The sequence below is a fragment of the Macaca nemestrina genome, chromosome 17 (assembly GCF_043159975.1).
Source record: "Macaca nemestrina isolate mMacNem1 chromosome 17, mMacNem.hap1, whole genome shotgun sequence".
NCBI lineage: Eukaryota > Metazoa > Chordata > Mammalia > Primates > Cercopithecidae > Macaca > Macaca nemestrina.
This window is the reverse complement of record NC_092141.1, coordinates 36168190-36188344: the sequence shown is the minus strand read 5'-3', so window position 1 is coordinate 36188344 and position 20155 is coordinate 36168190. Positions and strand designations below refer to the sequence as shown.

The 20155-nt window shown below is 39.0% G+C and overlaps 1 protein-coding gene and 1 non-coding gene across 3 annotated transcripts in view; one reads left to right on the top strand and one right to left on the bottom strand.

The window, feature by feature from the left end:
* Window positions 1-20155, top strand: part of LOC105476767 (slingshot protein phosphatase 2) — a 306278-nt gene that overhangs the window by 29938 nt on the left and 256185 nt on the right. The gene's annotated exons all lie outside the window — the stretch shown is intronic.
* On the bottom strand, window positions 15188-15290 carry LOC112425825 (small nucleolar RNA U13). The gene has a single exon (XR_003016964.1). It is a non-coding gene; the product is annotated as a small nucleolar RNA U13 (small nucleolar RNA).

Below are 20155 nucleotides of genomic sequence, written 5' to 3'. Positions count from 1 at the left end.
GCTTCAGCCTCCTGGGTAGCTGGGACTACAGGCACCTGCCACCATGCCCAGCTAATTTTGTATTTTTAGTAGAGTCAGGTTTTCACCATGGTGGCCAAGCTGGTCTTGAATTCCTGACCTCAAGTGATCTACCCACCTCGGCTTCCCAAAGTGTTCATATTACAGGTGTGAGCCACTGTGCCTGGACAGTTTATTATTTTATAACTTAAATTGAATTCTCTGCTTTTACCTTGAGATAGTCTCAAAAAGTATTCACCATGGAAAATTAATATAGAATTTGTCCATTTTTCCTACTTCTCCTAGATGCCTCTACGATCTCCTTTTTAAAAAATTTCTGGGCTAAAGAAGGCAAGAGTGTTCTTTCACAGCAAATATGGGGGTAAGGGAGGGGCGAAGAGGCATATTAATAGTAAAATTGAAGAGTATTTTTAACCGCTTACTCTCAGAGACTCAGTAGTTAAAACTGGATACCTTTTTTTCCTAAAGGTATTAAAGATAAATGATAGAAACTGACCTCCAGAATGAAAAGACAAATTATTGAGGGTTTTTTTTTAAGGGCAACAGAAAGTAGATGATAGATAGGGTGAACTTATAATTTGCTATTCAAACCAGGATAATAATGGAATAAAAGGAATGCTAGTGATCATTTCACTGTGCAACAAGTGTTAACTAGGATGGGCAGACTAGGGCATATGGCTACCACAGTGATGAGGATTCTAGAAAACAATCTAAGGTGAACATTCAAGGGGTTGCTGTTTTAAAGTGGTTATGACACACTCATAACAAAGCTTGCTTTTATGCATCTATATGAGCTTGTATTTTACTTTGCAGTTGAGTAGAGACCTTACAGCATATCAAATGTGAATTTTGGAAATTAATTTTTAAGTTTCATGTATCATATCTTTCAGAAAGTAGTATACATTCATTGCCATTTCTGCCTTATTAGTTAAGGAATAGGTCAAGCTGCTATAAAAAAAGAGAGCCCATGGCCAGACAGGGTGGTTTACGCCTGTAGTCCCAACACTTTGGAAGGCCAAGGTAGGAGGATCCCGTGAGGCCAGGAGTTCAAGACCAGCCTGGGCAAGAGATAGGAGACTCTGTCTCTACAAAAAAAAAAAAAAATTAAAAATTAGCCAGGCATGGTGGCATGTGCCTATAGTCTTAGCTACTTGAGAGGCTGAGGTGAGAGGATCATTTGAGCCCAGGAGTTCGAAGCTGCATTGAGCTATGATCACATGCCATTGCATTCCAGCCTAGGTGACACAGAAAGACACTCTCTTAACAAGGAAGGAAGGGAGAAAGAAAGAAAAGGAAGGAAGGAGGGAGGGAGGAAGAGAGAGGGGAAGGAAGGAAGGAGCCTCAACACACTGAGACATATTAGTAAGATTAAAGTTTATTCTCTTTTAGCAGTTTAGAGGAGGAACCATTTCTTGTTAATCAGAGGTCAGAGAACGTCTGTGAAATGGGATGGTTAGACTCAACAAACCTATATTGTATTCATGAACATATATTGCTGGATTTTCCTGAATATTCTAATGTTTGCCTTTTTGACTACTTAGAATTTTTACTTAAAATTTAGGTATGCCCACATCCTGTTATACTGTGAGGCTTTGCAACAGAGAAATACAACTTGTCACTTGTTTAGAAACAGGAATTTATCTTGTAGTGATTGAGTTTTATCCTAATCTAACTCTTAAGTAAAAAATTTCATCTTAGAGAGAAAACATTTTATTTAGAGTTTGTTCTAATTCTCTTGTAACTACTTAAGTGAATTATTTATTCCTCTTTGTTCTCATAGAAATTATATAAATATATACATACACACATATATATATATCTTTATAGCATTACATTAGTATTTTTGTCACCCTGTCCCATTAGATTGAGGTCAGGAACCTTTCTTGTTCATTTTTTTAACCCCTTAGTGTCTGGAATATGATAAATAGGTAATAAATAGATGTCAGTGAAGAACTGTTAATTTCATTTAATTACAGACTTACTCATTACTAAAATAAGACAATCATGGAGTTGATAATTTTACCTAAGCATATTGGATGAATTGCTTGTGTTTTGTAATATTAAATAGGTTGAGAATTAATATTTAAATGTATAGGCTGCATTTTACATATGATACATAGAAAATTTAAAGGATAGGATTAGAATATCATGTAATTAAACTCATGAAAAAGACCAGTGGGAACTAGCCAGCAATAAAGTGGATGGGAATGGGATTGAATGGACCATATAGATAGAAGAATGTATAAAATACATTTTATCATGTATTTTATAAAATACCAAAATACATTTAAAATAAAATATATTTTATAAAATACCAAAATCTACAGATGCCCAAGTCTGTGTTATAACATGGCATAGTATTTACATATAAGCTATGCAATATTTAAGATACCAAAATGTTTGGTGTATATATATATTATATATATAATAATTTTATATAATACATTTTATAATGTATTTTATACATTTGAGCTGTAAATAAAATAGAATGTATAAAATACATCTATATATAAATAGAATGTATGAAAACATTAAAGCATAGCCATTTGTAGAAATACATATGATTTTATGTGGTTGGAGTGGAGAGTATATGTCAGAGAAGGGGCATGGTGGGAGATGAGACTAAAAAGGCTAGATCATGAAGAGCCTTATTTGATACCAGTTTGAATTTTGTCTTGAAAACCATGAGGAATATTGAAGAATTTAAGTATGATCAGATTTGCACATCTGAAGCTATATGGGGGGGTGGGGGCAGAGCTAGATGTACTTAATTACTTAATTGGGGGAAGGGGAAAGGATGGTAACTGAGAAGGAAGGGTCTAGAATATGGCTTCAGTGTTCCAGATTTAGGCATCTGGGTAGATAGTGGTTCCATACCCTGAGATAAAGAATACTGGGGCCAGTTTAAGTGGTGGAAGTGGGTGGTGAACATCTTGAGTTTGAGGTAAATAGTCCTTTGTAGCTGGAAGTTCTGCATCTGCAGATTCAACCAGTTGTGGATTGAAACTATTTGGGAAAACTCCAATAAAAATAACAATACCATAATACAAATAATACAAATTTAAAAAGTGTAACAGCTATTTACATAGTATTTACGTCGAAGTCATCTAGAGATGATTTAAAGTGTATAGGAGCATGCGCATAGCTTATATGCAAATACTATGCCATGTTATAACAGGGACTTGGGCATCTGTGGATTTTGGTATCTGTAGGGGTCCTGGAATCAATCCCCTGTGGATACCAAGAGATGACTATATATAAAACAAGCAAAGGAAAGTCCCAAGCTGTATACATACATGTGTTACTCAGCAAGGAGATCTAAGCTAGAGAAAGAAAAAATGATAGTGACCATTTATTGAGCCTTTGCTTAAATATGTCAGGTACTGTGGCAGGAACTTTGTATATGTCATTTAGTACTTACGAGTTGTTATTATTTTATAAATTAGGAAACCAAGATCCAAGCTTACACAGTTAGTAAGTGGCAGAGAAACTTATAGGCTCTAAAGCTGTATTGAAGCCATGAGGATATGAATGAGATCACTTATGGAGAACGTAGCATGAGACAAGTGGAGAACGAAAAGGTGGCTAAGGTGTGAGATGAGAGAGGCCTAAAGAAGGACTGTTGGGGAATGGAACATTTGGGAGGCTAATGAAGGAAAATCCTGCAAATAAGACTGAAAAAGAACATCAAGAGCAATGTTAACCCAAAATGTGTTTCCCAACTCAATTTGTTATGTAAAATAATTCTTTAAAAGGCATGGAAGAGTTCTGTAGTCAAGAAATTTGGGAAAACATTGGAGAACCTCATCTTGTAGAGTCACAATATACCTCAGTATGTTAAAGATCTGAGAAAATCTGTAGTAAATGAAAATACTTAACTTTAATACCACATTTCCCAAAACTATTTGATCACGTACCCTTGTCATAGTCTCATTCCTGCTACTATAACAAAATACCACAGAAAGGGTAATTTATAAATAATAGAAATTTTATTTCTCACAGTTCTGGAGGCTGGGAAGTCCAAGACAAGGTGCCAGCAGATTTGGTGTATGGTGAAAGCCTTCTTGCTGCATCCTTATGTAGAAGGAGCAAATGCGGCCTCCTCATATAGCAAAAGGGGAAAAGGGGTGAACAGTTTTATGGCACTTCTTATATAAGGTCATTAATTCCATTCATGAGGGCTCTGTCCTCATGACTTACTCACTTCCTGAAGGCCCCACCTCTTAATACTATCATGTTGGTGATTAAGTTTCAGCATATGAATTTTGGGGGGATGCATTCAGACCATAGCAATTCTCCCCCACCCCACCCCCTTTTTTTTTTTTTTGCCTAAATTCCATTAACATTCCAGGACTAGGTACTCTAGTTAGGATGAAATTCAGGTGAGTGTGGCATCACAGACTAAGCAAAGAGGGAGTTTCAGGAAGGAAGTGTGCACTGTTGGGTCAGATGTATTGGGGAGGTCAAGAGAAGGAAGAGTAGAAAGTCATTTGACTTTGGCAATTAGGATACTAGTAACTTTTGTATTTCACCATAAATTCAAAATACACCAAAGCTTTGGTGGAGTGGGTGGTCAGAAGATCAGTTGCAGCAGGTTAGAAGGTAAATGAGTGGTGAGGAAAGGAAGGTAGCAAGTAGAGACTGTTCTTTTAAAACCTTGTATCAAGGAAAGAAGTAGCTAGAGGGAAATTTAGGGTGAGAGAAGGGCTCTTTTGGGTTATTTGGAAGAGATCTGAGAATATTTTTCTGCTGAGGAGAAGGAAGGGATCATTAGGAAAGAAAAGGGTACCGGAAGAGGGAATGATTCATGGAGCAAGATCCTGGAAGAAATGGGAGGAGAGAGGTTCCAGAGGACAGAGAGAGAGAGATTTGGAAGGTTGGATAGTATTGCACTGAGCTCTAGTACGGAAATGCCTTTAGGAACTTCTTTTCCTAGTAGGATTGTTTTTTGTTTTTGTGTTTGGGTCTACTTTTTATTTTATTTTAATTTACAAAAAAAAATTTTAAGCTAGTCAGTCATGGTCGAGACAATGTTAATGAACTTAACAGTGACCCACAACCTTCAGACCAACTTGGGTCTACTTTGTGTAGCTTTACTGAATCTTCCTCTTCATTGTCACAGTGGTGGCTGTTGACATTCCCTACTGTCGTTGTGCCTTCCTCTAGCAGCTCTTTACTTTTACTTTGCTGCTTCCTATCTGCTTCCAACTAGAAAACCAGGCTTTTCAGGACTTAAGAGTAAATAACCTGAAGGTCTAAAGAGCAACACCCTCATCCATACCAGGGAAGCAGTTTATAAACTTTGGGGCATCTTTTCTGTACTTAGAATTCCTTTAATAGGTGAGGTGGGGGTGGGGGCTGCTTTGGAAACTTTCAGATGTTTTTAATTTATATGTGTTTACTATTTAAAATGTTTGCTATTAGCCAAATGCTGTGGCACATGTCTATAGTCCCCAGCTACTTGGGAGACTATAAGGCAGGAGAATCACTTGAGCCCAAGGAGGTCAAGGCCAACCTGGGTAACAGAACAAGACCTTATCTCTTTAAAAAAAAAAAGAAAGAAAAGAAAAAAAGAAAGTCTGCTATTACTTCATTTGTGCACTTTTTTAAATTCTAAAAGCCATTTTCCTAATTTTATAAAGCCTCTTAGTAGTAGATATCTTCAGCTATATATTGTTTATACAAAATCTCTTCAGTTTGTAGATGGGTTTTAACTAGAATCTGGAAAGTTAATGGGCTAGTCAGAACATAAGGTTCTGACTTATAACCATAAAATTGTGCAAGATTAAATATTCTTAGTGGTACCAGGTAATCATGGTGTGGTCTGTACTGAGACCTTTTGATTTATAGTGGGTCACTGTATAATGATGCAGTTCTGCTCTGTAGTTTTTTAGCTAATTATGTTTCTTTTGTCTATAATTGAATAGTCCTTTTGGTCAAATGAGAAGTCTGGACATTCTGCAGTTACATTTGGTCTGCTCTTCACATGTCAGAAGTTTGAAGCCTATTTTGTTTTCTTTTTCTGTTACTAGCACATAATATTCAACATTTTAGAATTTAGAATTTATTTAGGGCTCTCGAGCTGCTTGCTTGAGCCTGCTTTCACTGTGGAGTGTACTTTTGTTTCAATAAACCTGTGCCTTTGTTGCTTCTTCTGTTACTTTGAAAAAAAAGAATTTATTTAGAAGTGAAGGCTAAATCTGATGGGTTTTGTCTAGATAACAGTGCAGAGAAATATTTGTAGTACATGTGGTTGCTAACCATCTGCACTAGATTCATGTGGGGACTTAAGCAGAGCAGATTTGTGGGTTTCATCTCTGCCCCACTCAGTCTTTCTTGAGATAGTCAGGACTGTGTGTGTTTTTAACAGGCTCTTGGGTGATTCTGTTAAGCACTAACATATGAAAAGTACTGGTGCAGGGAATCCAGTCTGTGATTAGGCCTGATCCAGGCTGGTCCTTACACTGACTGTAGCTAAAGTGTCCATGGTTAAAATCCAAATCAGAGGAGTGTGTGTCCAGGTGCTTCTCACAGGCTGGGTGTGGTGGCTCATGCCTGTAATCCCAGCACTTTGGGAGGCTGAGGCAGTCGGATCACAAGGTCAAGAGATCAAGACCATCCTGGCCAACATGATGAAAACCCGTCTCTACTAAAAATACAAAAATTGGCTGGGCGTAGTGGCACGTGCCTATAGTCCCAGCTACTCGGGAGGCTGAGGCAGGAAAATTGCTTGAACATGGGAGGCAGAGGTTGCAGTGAGCCAAGATCGTGCCATTGCATTCCAGCCTGGTGACAGAGTAAACAGCTTTAGTGAAATATAATTCAAATACTATACAGTTAATACATTAGTTTTGGTATATTCACAGATATATGCACCCAACACCACAGTTTTTGAAAATTTTCATCACCTGAGAAAGAAACCCCTTTATCTATGACCACTCTATCCCACCTAACCCCCCGCACAATCCTAAGCAAACACTAATCTCTGTCTCTATAAATTCCCTATTCTGGACTTGCCTATGAATGGGATCATATGTTGTCTTTGTGACTGGCTTCTTTCAGTTAGCATAATGTTTTCAAGGCTTATCCATGCCATAGCCTGTGTTAGCACTTCATTCCTTTTTATGGCCAAATAATAATAGTGTTTTATCCTTTCATCCATTGATGACATTTAAGTTGTTTCTGTCTTTTGGCTATTATGAATGATGCTGTACACATCTGTGTACAAGTTTCTGTATGGACATATGTTTTCATTTCTCTTGGGCATATACCTAGGAGAGGGATTGCTAGAGCATATGATAACTCTTTTTAACTCATGAACTGCCAGATGGTTTTCCACAGCAGCTGCACCATTTTACATTCCCACCAGCAGTGTATGAGGGCTCTGATGACTCCACATCCTGATCAATACTTGTTGTTACCTGACTTTAGATTCTAGCCATTCTTGTGAATATGAAGTATTATCTCATTGCAGTGTGGGTTTGCATTTTCCTAATGGTTAGTGATGTTGAACATCTTTTCATGTGCTCACTGGCCACTTCCTCACATAAGAAATATCTATTCAGATCTTTTGCCTGTGTTTTATTTTTGTAATTTAAAAATTTTTTAGAGACTGGGGTCTTGCTCTGTTGCCTAGGCTGGAGTGTAGTGAAACAGTCACAGCTCACTGCAGCCTCACACTCCTGGGCTCAAGCCATCCTCCTGCCCCAGTCTTGGTGTCTGATCTCATACCTGGCTGTTTTGTTTTTGTTTTTGTTTTTGTTTTTGTTTGGTAGAGATGGGGCCTCACTGTGTTGCCCAGGCTGGCCTTTGCTCATTTTTAAATTGGACTGTTTGTCTTTTTATTATTGAGTTGTAAGAGTTCTTTGTGTATTCCAGATACAAGTCCCATGTCAGATAAGTAATTTGCAAATATTTTATCCCATTCTGTGGGTTGTCTTTTTTCTTTCTTTATGGTGTACTCTGAAGCACGAAAGTTTTAAATTTGATGAAGTTCAGTGTACCTATTTTTGTTGTTGTTGTTCATGCTTTTGGTGTCATATCTAAGAATTCTTTGGCAAATCCTACATCATGAAGATTTACCCGTTTTCTTCTGAGAGTTTTTTGGTTTTTTGTCTGTTTCTTTTGAGACAGTCTCTCTCTGTCACCCAGGCTGGAGTGCAGTGGCACGATCTCAGCTCACTGCAACCTCTGCCTCCCAGGTTCAAGCAATTCTTCTGCCTCAGCCTCCCAAGTAGCTAGGATTACAGGCATGTGCCACCATGCCCAGCGAATTTTTGTATTTTAGTAGAGCCGGGGTTTTACCATGTTGGCCAGGCTGGTTTCGAACTCCTGACCTCAAGTGATCCACCTGCCTTGGCCTCCCAAAGTGCTGGGATTACAGGTGTGAGCCACCATGCCCAGACTCTTCTGAAAGTTTTATGGTTTTTCTCTTACATTTAGGCCTTTGATCCATTTTGAGTAAATTTTTGTATATGGTATTTGTTTGCATGTGGCTTTGCAGGTGTCTCAGCACCATTTTTTTTTTTTTAGAAAACTAAACTCAAATTTTATATACAATGCCTTTAATTTTATTTTAAATTAGAAACATAGTAGTCTCTCTGTCTCTTTTTTTTTTTTTTTTGAGACAGGGTCTCACTCTGTCACCTAGGCTGGAGTGAAGTGGCACTGTCATGGCTTACTGCAGCCTCAACCTCCCGAGCTCAAATGATCCTCCTACCTCAGCCTCCTGAGTAGCTGGGTCTACAGGAATGTGCCACCATGCCTGGCTTTTTTCTTTTTTTTTTTTTTACGTTTTTTGTAGAGATGTGATTTTGCCATGTTACCCAGGCTGGTCTCAGACTCCTGGCCTAAAGTGATCCTCCCACCTCAGACTCTCAAAGTGCTGGGATTACAGGCATGAGCCACTGCACCTGGCTGTCACTTTCTTTATACTGACTTTTTCTACTGTTTGTATGGTTAAGGTTGCTGTTAATTCTGTAGAAATATAAACCATCAAAATATTTGGTCTATAACAATTACTAGATTTTTGCTTTGCACTTACATGGATTCCATCCCAGAGAGTTGTCGAGTTTCCAAGCTGTCCATGCTATGGCACTAAGTCTCATATATAAAACTCCAACTCTGCTTTCTCCAACTCTGCTTTCTTGGGATTTCAGTGGGAAAGAAATAAAATGCCTGATTCTCTCCAAATCTCCTTCCAGCCATCCCATGGAACCATAAAGATTCCCCAGTCTTAGGCTTTGTGATTTTAGGCTTTTTCTCACCACTATCTGTTAGTTTCCATGGTAGAGTCAAGTGCCGTCTCTGGTTCAGCACAGTTTCTTTCTGGGGGTAGGGTAGACGGGACAGGGTCTTACTCTTGTCGGTCAGGCTGGAATGCAGTGGCATGACTATGGCTCACTGCAGCCTCAACCTTCTGGGCTCAAGTAATTCTCGTGCCTCAGTCTCCCGAGCAGCTGGGACTATAGGCATGCACCACTATGCCTGGCTAACTTTTAAATTTTTTTGTAGAAATGAGATCTCACTACATTGCCCAGGCTGGTCTCGAATTCCTGGGCTTAAGTGATCCTCCTGTATTGGCCTCCCAAAGTGCTGGGATTGCAGTTTAGTCACCACACCTGGCCTCAGCATAGTTTCTTTCATAATCTTCACATATACTAATCTGTAAAACCTATATTGTGTTCTGTAAAGTCATCTTAGTTTTTATAAAAGATAAAGAAATGTTTTCTTCACATTAAATTACATTAAAAGAAGCTGAAATCATTTATTTTCTAAAATTAATATTTAGTAATGGCATTCCCTAATCTGAACTGCAGAAGACCATTTAAAAGTAGGTCTGTTCGCTCTACTATGTATATTCTACTTTGATGACTAGGTTTCTTCTCTTTAAAGAGAAAGAAATAAGAACAACCAACATTGGCTTACTCTGTGCTAGGCACTATTCTGAGCTCTTTATCAATACGATCTGATTCAGTCCTGACAACCACCCTCTTAAGATGTGTACTATTACCATCCTCATTTTACAGATGAGGAAATTGAGGCACAGATAAGGGGTAGGACAGGATTAGAATCCAGGCAATCTGACTTCAGAGCCCCTTGTCTTAAAAGCACATACCAAAAATTGGCCTGCCTTACCCTTCTTGTCTTAAACTCCAATCTTGAATTCCATGTCATTTTTGATGGGTCTAGGAAATAGGACCTAGGAAATACACCTAAAGTGCTCTGTTTTGTTTTTGTTTATTCTTACTAAATCTCAAGTTTATCCTCTATTAATCCTCACTAAATAATTTCATAATTACAATATCTAAGATGTACAAAAATTTCTATGCCTGCTCCAAGATTTTTTTTTATTGTATTCTATGCTAATAGCTTGCTTTTATAACACTACTACTGATCTCAGGTATTAAGTTGTTAACAAAATATCCTCTATAGGGATATAATTAAGTAAAATAGGTGGCCCCAAAGTAGTATAAGCTGCATGATGTTGAAGAAATTACATTGGCTCGATAAGAGAGCCATTCATCTGGCTTTGCTACCACTTAACTCTGGCTCTGGTTAATCTTTTCATCTTTCTAGTCCTGGTTTTCTTATCTGAGAAAAAAATCTTTTTTTTTTTTTTTTTTTTTTTTGAGACGGAGTCTCGCTGTGTCTCCCAGGCTGGAGTGCAGTGGCGTGATCTCGGCTCACTGCAAGCTCCGCCTCCCGGGTTCACGCCATTCTCCCGCCTCAGCCTCCCAAGTAGCTGAGACTACAGGCGCCCGCCACCACGCCCGGCTAGTTTTTTGTATTTTTAGTACAGACGGGGTTTCACCATGTTAGCCAGGATAGTCTCGATCTCCTGACCTCGTGATCCACCCGCCTCGGCCTCCCAAAGTGCTGGGATTACAGGCTTGAGCCACCGCGCCCGGCCGAGAAAAAAATCTTTAATCTCTAAGGTCCTGTCCAGCTTTAGTGCTTAAAGATACTATATACTCTTGGTAAAGTGTCTTCAGAACTGTGTAATAGAGGTTGAAGGAGCACTATAATTGGTGATTAACATTCAGCCCCTTGTTACTTATGCAACTTTCTGCAGCGGGTTTGAATTTCTCCCCAGAAAATGGGTTATCTTCTATCACATCATCAGTCTGCAAATTTTTCAAGCTTTTTTTTGTTTTGTTTTTTGAAACGGAGTCTTGCTCTGTCGCCCAGGCTGGAGTGCAGTGGCATGATCTTGGCTCACTGCAACCTCTGCCACCTGGGTTCAAGCAATTCTCCTGTCTCAGCCTCCCAAGTAGCTGGGACTACAGGTGCACGCCACCATGCCTGGCTAATTTTTGTGTTTTTAGTAGGGAGGGGGTTTCACCATATTGGTCAAGCTGGTCCCAGACTCCTGACCTCAGGTGGTCCACCCACCTCAGCCTCCCAAAGTGCTGGGATTACAGGCGTGAGCCACGGCACCCGGCCGTTTTCCAAACTTTTATGCTCTGCTTCTTCTTGAACACTTTGCCACTTAGAAATTTCTTCCACCAGATACCTAAATCATCTCTCTCAAGTTCAAAGTTCCACAGAACTCTGTGGCAGGGGCAAAATGCCACCAGTCTCTTTGCTAAAACATAGCAAGAGCACCTTTGCTCCAGTTCCCAAGTTCCTCATCTCCATCTGAGACCACCTCAGCCTGGACCTTATTGTCCATATCGCTATCAGCATTTTGGTCAAAGCCATTCAACAAGTCTCTAGGAAGTTACAAACTTTTCCATATCTTCCTGTCTTCTGAGCCCTCCAAATCTCTAGGAAGTTCCAAACTTCCCCACATTTTCCTGTCTTCTTCCGGGTCCTTGAAACTGTTCCAACCTCTGCCTGTTTCTCAGTTCCAAAGTTGCTTCCACATTTTCAGGTATCTTTACAGCAGTCCCCCACTACCTGGTACCAGTTTACTGTATTAGTCTGTTCTCACGCTGCTAATAAAGACATACCCGAGACTGGGTAATTTATAAAGGAAAGAGTTTTAATGCACTCACAGTTCCACGTGGCTGGGGAGGCCTCACAATCATGGCGGAAGAATAAGGAAGAGCAAAAGGACATCTTACATGGTGGCAGGCAAGAGACCATTTGCAGGGGAACTCCCTTTATAAAACCATTAGATCTTGTGAGACTTGCTATCACCGGAACAGCACAGGAAAAACCTGCCTCCATGATTGAATTACTTCCCACTGGCTCCCCCCATGACATGTGGGAATTATGGGAGCTACAATTCAAGATGAGATTTAGGTGGGTGCACAGCCAAACCATATCAGTAAGCATGATTGATTAATTGGTCACTGGTAACTGACTCAATCTCCACTCCTCTCGTTACATGATGGAGCTGAAAATTCCAACCTTCTAATCAAGGATTGGTGTTTCTGGTGACTAGCTCCCACCCTAAAGCTATCTAGGGGCCAGCCAAGAGACACTTCCTTAGAACAAAAGATGCTTCTATCACTCTTATCACTCAGGAAATTCCAAGGGTTTTAGGAGCTCTGTGTCAGGAACTGGGGGAAAAGACCTGATCTTTCTTTTCTTTTCTTTTCTTTTCTTTTCTTTTCTTTTCTTTTCTTTTTCCTTTCCTTTCCCCTTCCCCTTCCCCTTCCCCTTCCCCTTCCCCTTCCCCTTCCCCTTCCCCTTTCCCTTTCCCTTTCCCTTCCCTTCCCTTCCTTTCCTTTCCTCCCTCCCTCCCTCCCTCCCTCCCTCCCTCCCTCCCTTCTTTCTTTCTTTCCTTCCTTCCTTCCTTCCTTCCTTCCTTCCTTCCTTCCTTCCTTCCTTCCTTCCTTCCTTCCTTTCCCTCCTTCCTTTCTTTCCTTTCCTTCCTTCCTTCCTTTCTTATGATACCACAGCAAGAAATCCCACTCTTTGGTTAATAAGAGTTAAAAGTTAGTATCTGCTTGATAGAAAAAAAGCATAATACTCAATAGGTTGCATAAGACTTGGTGAGAAGAAAGAGGAAGAACAGCAAAAACATGGAAGCCAAAGACACTTGGATAAGTGTAAATGAATTCAGTACTCTAGATAATAAAGCACGTGATTAATTCAGTACTCTAGATAATAAAGCATGTAATGGGAGAAAAAGGGAGGTGCTAGATTAGAAAACTTGGTAGGCAAGAGCCAAGACCTTGGAGGCTTTTTATGCCTTGGTAAGAAATTTAAATTTAAATGTTAGCCTGTACTTAAGCTTTACATTGCATCAGAATAAGTTGAAAAATATGTAAAAATGCAGATTGACCCAGGAATATGCATGTTTAGAAGCATCCACAAGTAACCCTGACACAAGAAATACTGCTTTTGGCAGTGAGGAACGTAAAAGTTTTATGTAGAGATGTAAGGTTAGAGTTACAATTTAGAGTGGATTGTTTCAGTTGCCAAGTCCTAGAACTAACATAGGCTGAAACTGAGGCAATTGTGGTTGGGATAGACAGGATGAGATAGATTAGAGAAATATATAAAAAGTAAAGTGGTAGAAGCCCGATGATGGATTATGAGGTGAAATAAAGATAGAAGACTGGTTAACTCTTGAAGACTTTGAGCTTGGTTGGGCTGAGTAGATGGCAGATGATATTAACAAAAATACAAGAAGTAAAGCTTTGGTGGGAAGATGAGTTCAGTTGTGGACCAGCTGAGGTACGTAATCCTGTGGAATATGTTAGCAAACATGTTCCAATTAGGCAGTAAGATATCCAAGAAGACCAGTGATGAAAATATCCTAAAGTAATGTTTGTAGTCTCTTGAAGCTGTGAGAGAGATGACATCACCGAAGGAATGCCCATGGAGACAGATGCCAAGGACAGAACCCTGAAAGCCCCCATATGTAAGGGGTAAAAGTAGAAAAGGAGAATTTGACAGACTGAAAGGAGCAATCAGAAAGCAATTTGTGGAAGACCAGTAGAAAATAGTGTGCCAAAAGTTTTAGGAAAAAATCAATGGTCCAATTCTGTCAAATGCAACTGAGAAATTCGATAATACAAAGAAAAGTGTTATGAGTTGGTAGTGTGGAAGCCACCTGTGACTTTGGCTAGAGTAGTTTCAGTGGAGAGGTGGGACAGAGAAGCCTGATTGAGGTAGGTTGAAGAAAAATTGATCAAACAGAAATAGTGAATATAAGCCAGGTGTAGTGGCTCACACCTGTAATCCCAGCACTTTTGGAAACCAAGGCGGGAGGATTGCTTGAGCCCAGGAGTTCGAGACCAGCCTGGGCAACATAGTAAGAACCTCTCTCTCTCTCTCTCTCTCTCTAAGTATATATATATATATATACACACACACACATATATATACACACACACATATATATGTAAAGAAACAGTGACAATAGAGTATTCATTTTCATAAGAGTTCTCATGAGTAGAAGGAGAAAAAGGATTATATCCAGATGGAGGAATGCAAGGTCAAATATTTTTCTTGTTTTTAAAGTATGCAGTAGTCTTGAAAATGTTTCTGTGCTAAAGGAAATGAACCAAAGTAATGGCAGTGGGAAAGAGATAGAAGATAAAAGTGAGACAGGAGATCATTGATAGGAAGAGGTCTCAGGGGACTGGTCTAAAACACTAAATAAGGAGTTAGTCTGGTAAAGGAGAAGTTAGGCTGGCCAGGAAGAGAATTAACTCATCCTCTGTGACTTAAATATCTATTTCCTGTTATAATTTAACCTTACTATACAGGATGACATTCCCATTCTTTACTCCAGGAGAACTTATAAAGTGTATCCAATGTGCAGTTTTATCAATTTGTCTTGCATAGATAAAAATTTATATTTATATATAGTATAACTTATATTTGGATATTACAGTATGTCATGTAATTTAGTTAAGACTAATCTGTTGCCCTGACTACTATAGAGATTAGCAAAAACCTTTCTTCAGAAAGGATAATGTGTCTTCTGTGTCTTTTAAAATTCTTTCTTCTTTTTACAGCTGTTAAGCACATAGTGGGCCCTCAATAAAATGACACCTAACATAGGATTTGGAAGATGTGTGAATTACAAAGATATAGCCCAAAATATAAAATGTACTCATTATTCAGAGTTTAAATTCTTTGAACTTATTAACTCTAAAAATTAATACCAGTTTTTAATAGGTGCCTTTTACCATACCAGAATTCAACTTGTCACTAAGCATAACAGTGTTTTTTTCTTTTTTCTTTTCTATTTTATTTCTTTTCACATCAGACAGTTAATGTGCTGATATTGAAACAAGGTTTAAAGGAGGCACATCTCACACAAAGCATGAAAACCCAGTCATCATGCTTATGAACCACAAAAGGATTCCTAGGCATAAGAATATGGTTTGGCCATTAAGAAAAAAATTGGACTGGGCATGGTGGCTCATGCCTTTAATAACAGCAGTTTGAGAGGCTGAGGCGAGAGGATCGCTTGAGCTCAGGAGTTCAAAACCAGCCTGAGTAACATAGTGACACCCTGTCTCTACAAAAAAATTTTTGAAAGGAAAAAAATTGTCTTTGACGATAACTTGGTAGACTTCCAGCTGGGAGCATCTTTGTTTTATTTTATTTTATTTTATTTGTATTTATTTATTTATTTATTTATTTATTATTTTTGAGATGGAGTTTTGCTCTGTTGCCCAGGCTAGAGTGCAGTGGTGTGATCTCAGCTCACTGCAACCTCCACCTCGCGGGTTCAAGCGATCCTCCTGCCTGAGTCTCCTGAGTAGCTGGGATTAGAGGTGCCCGCCACTGCGCCCAGCTAATTTTTGTAGTTTTAGTAGAGACGAGATTTCACCATTTTGACCAGGCTGGTCTCAAACTCCTGACCTTGTGATCCACCTGCCTCAGCCTCCCAAAGTGCTGGGATTACAGGAGTGAGCCACTGCGCCTGGCCAGCATCTTTATTTAAAAGCATGTATTGTGAAGCTCCATGTGAGAATAGAATGCTACCTTGAGTATATAGTGAGGTGCAGGGAAAAGTCCAGGCTACTGTCTTAAGGCCAGTTATAAATCCTTGATGATTTCAAATTTGTTGGATTCTTTTGATGGTGATGATAGTGGGAGAAAGAAATGTGCACATCAAAAGGGATTTACTAGAGAAAAAGCTGTGAACTTTTGAAAGGTTTTTGATAAGTGTGCCAAATTGCTTTCTAGAAAAGTTGTATTAGTTTACACTTCCATCAGTAATAGCAGTGAGTATGCTCCAGACATCATTTTCCAAATATCAAAAATTACATTCTCATTTTAGAAGAAGTTAAGACTGGCATTGTATAATAGGACAGCTATGTATCAATCTTTGTATATCCCTGAAGCTTTCGGCCATTGAGTTCTGTAACCAAATGACTTCCTGTACATCTTAAGAAGCAAATAATGCAGTTTTTTCCTCAATTGAAATGTTTGGAGATGTTTTTTTGTTTGTTTTTCTCATTGAAGCCTGTAAAGTTTGAGTTCATTTTAAAGTTTTGGGGAAATTTTCAAGTTCTGATTTCATCTCCCCAGTGTACTTTTCATAATTATTTCATTTTATTAATAAAGTAGGGCCAGGTATGGTGGTGGGCCAGGTGCAGTGGCTCACACCTGTAATCCCAGCACTGTGGGAGGCTAAGGCGGGCAGATCACGAGGTCAGGAGTTCAAGACCAGCCTGGCCAACATGGTGAAACCCCCATCTCTACTAAAAATACAAAAATTACATGGGTGCGGTGGCAGGCGCCTATAATCCTAGCTACTCGAGAGGCTGAGGCAGGAGAATTGCTTGAACCTGGGAGGCAGAGGTTGCAGTGAGCCAAGATTGTGCCACTGCACTCCAGCCTGGGTGACAGAGCAAGACTCTGTCTTAGGAAAAACAAAGAGAGAAAGAGAGAGAGAGAGAGAGAGAGAGAAAGAAAGAAAGAAAAGAAAAAGCAAGAGAGAGAGAAAGAAAAAGAAAGAGAGGAAGAAAAAGGAAGGGAGGGAGGGAGGGAGGAAGGAAAGAAGGAAGGAAGGAAGGAAGGAAGGAAAGAAGGAAGGAAGGAAGGAAGGAAAATAGGCACTACAGATTGTTCACAATTCCCTAACTGCATTTAATATAAGGATTTTTATTTCTCCTTTTCACTGAAAAACTATCCTACTATTCTTTGGTGGCCAACTGATCACAAACTTATTTTATAGCTACTATAACTGAGGTTTGGGAAATCTTCAATACGCCACATGTACAGATGCTGGCAGTGTATCAAATTCTAGTTTCTAATCTTTAGTTCTTTAAAAAGTCTTTAGTCACTTTGTTATTCTTACATTTCATTTGTGATAATTGGTTAACATGTTTGTATTTGAAGGCATTAATCACAATTTAGAATATATAATGGGCACATACATACTACTCCGTATCTTTTAGATTTCCTTATACTTATGAAAGATGTTATTCAGAATTCAATATGTTCATTTTAGTTTGATATAAATATTTTTCTGGAAAGAAAGAATGGAGCCATAAATGAATTGTTATGGGATATACTGTTTGGTCCTTTGGGCTCAAGGCTTAATATTAATAAAAAGACCCCGGAACTGAGCCAGGAATCCCCCAATTAGGTCTAGCCCTAATTGGCTTTGTAACCATGAGCAAATTCATTTATCTTTGTATCTTTATAAAATGTCCTACACAAAAAATGTTATTTTTATGAAAGTATTACTCAAATATGAGGTAGTGTTCTTAGGGAGAAGAAAAAACCTTTGCCTTTGAGAATTGGGATGGAAGGGAAGTAAGTTTCTTAACTAATTCAGCCTGTACTATTGGAGAAGGCAGCACAGTGTAAAGCAAGAGTCAGAATTCATTTGCTTGCCAAAGCCAGGCGGGGAGCATGAATATATGAATTGGGCCTATATAAGACTTAGGGAATTGTTGGAGTCTCTGTATATCTCTTGTCTAAAAATCAGATTAATTAAAAATACATACCATGAAAGTTATACAGAACAGTTCTACAGGGAGTATTCTTCCTGTAAGCTTCCAGTTTTCAACCTCTGGTTTAAAGAAGAAATGGGCCCGGTGTGTTGGCTCATGCCTGTAATCCCAGGCCGAGGCAGTTGAGTTGCTGGAGTGCAGGATTTCGAGACCAGCCTAGGCAACATAGCTTGAGACCAGCATCGGCAACATATTTCATCTCTACAAAAAGTAGAAAAATTAGCTGGGCGTGGTGGTGCGTGCCTGTAGCCCTAGCTACACGACAGACTGAGGTGAATCACTTGAGCCTGGAGGGTCTAGCCTGCAGTGAGCTGTGATTGTGTCACTGCACTCTATCCTGTATACTGTTCAGCAGAGTGCCCAACATGTAGTAGGCACTCAATGATGTTTGATGGCCAGCTAGCTAAATGGATAATGGATGGATGGATGGATGGATGGACGGATGGATGGATGGATAATCGAATGAATGACTAGAAGGCTCTTCATCCTAGCAGCATGTGTATATAGTATATGGAGTTGTCTTTGCAATTGGTTTGCTCTTATTTTTGAGTCTTATGAGCAAAATATTTTTTTTTTTTTTTTTTTTTTGAGACGGAGTCTCGCTCTGTCGCCCAGGCTGGAGTGCAGTGGCGCAATCTCGGCTCACTGCAAGCTCCGCCTCCCGGGTTCACGCCATTCTCCTGCCTCAGCCTCCCGAGTAGCTGGGACTACAGGCGCCCGCCCCTGCGCCCAGCTAATTTTTTCTATTTTTAGTAGAGACGGGGTTTCACCATGGTCTCAATCTCCTGACCTTGTGATCCGCCCACCTCGGCCTCCCAAAGTGCTGGGATTACAGGCGTGAGCCACCACGGCCGGCCAAGCAAAATATTTTATAACAAATTTTTGAAAACATCTTTTATCTTTTTAACATTCTAGTCTCTTACATCTTTAGGTGTCAAAATTTAGTATGCCCAACATTAAATTTGTGGCAATGCTTTCCCCAGCTTAATTTTCATGAGCTTTGACTGGGATTTGGAAACATTGCATCTTGTTTTGATGATTTTCTGACCGACTGGAAGCCTCAAATGGATGTCACATGCTGTTAGAGCAGACTTCGCAAAGAAAAAGACAGTTGATCTTCTTTGTTTCAGGTGGTCTGTTCTCTCTCAGGTTAGGTTTTGTTTGATTTGGGGAGTATTTATTAACTTTAGGGAAGAGTTGTATTTTCTTTCTAATATCCATTTGTTCACAATAACACCTAGTAGGCATTCAGTTCATATTGGAATGAATGAGAAAATGAGCAGCACATCAATTGTAACAAATGTACCACTTTGATAGGAGATGTTGATAATGGGTGAGGCTATATGCATGTGTGGAGGCAGGGGCTGTATAGGAAATCTGTCCACCTTCTGTTCAATTTTGCTGTGAACCTAAAACTTCTCTAAAAAACAAAGTTTATTTAAAAAAACAAAACAAAACAACAGAAAGCACTGTAGAGAAGTGGAAACAGCATGAGCCTCTGAATAAGAAAAACCTGTTTAAATACTGATTTTGCCTCTTATACTTATCACTCATCTTGGATAGATAACATGGCTGAGTCCGTGTATATCTGTAATATGGAAATGATAATACTTAAACTATATTACGGATTTTCAGTATTCTTAGTTTAAAATAGGTCAACATTCTGATTTTTTTGTTTGGAAAATATGGTCATGATATTTCAGCTCTTGGACTTTTTACCATGGAATTTTAAAACCATATACTTCTGGACACATTTTAAAAAATAAAATGTACAGAAAAGAGATGTGGGGGGAAGTCATATAATTTAGCCACCAATTTGTGCAGTTTGTATAATTGTGACAAATAACACAATGCTGTATTTGTTAAGTTTTCCTGTGATTGACTTCAGAATATCAATGAATCTTGAACCAGACTTTTTCTGTTATTCACTTGCTGCTTTGAGCTTGTTTCTCTGCCTATCCATTTTTTATATAGCTCAGAAAATTAAACAATTGAGATCTTGAGTTTCGTATTATACCATTAATTTGTTTATTACAATCATAGCATAGTATATTTAGTAGGACACAGCTGGATTTTCTTTTTGTTGCATATGCCTTATGGTAATACTATGACTAGTAACTCATTATTTAATATGGAATATCTACGATAGTGGAAATCTAGAAGAAATATGAGTGCTGAATAAGATAATAAGGGAGATTTGTAGTCTATACTTATTTCATCTTTGCTTCCATCTATTTCTCCAATTGTTTTTTTAA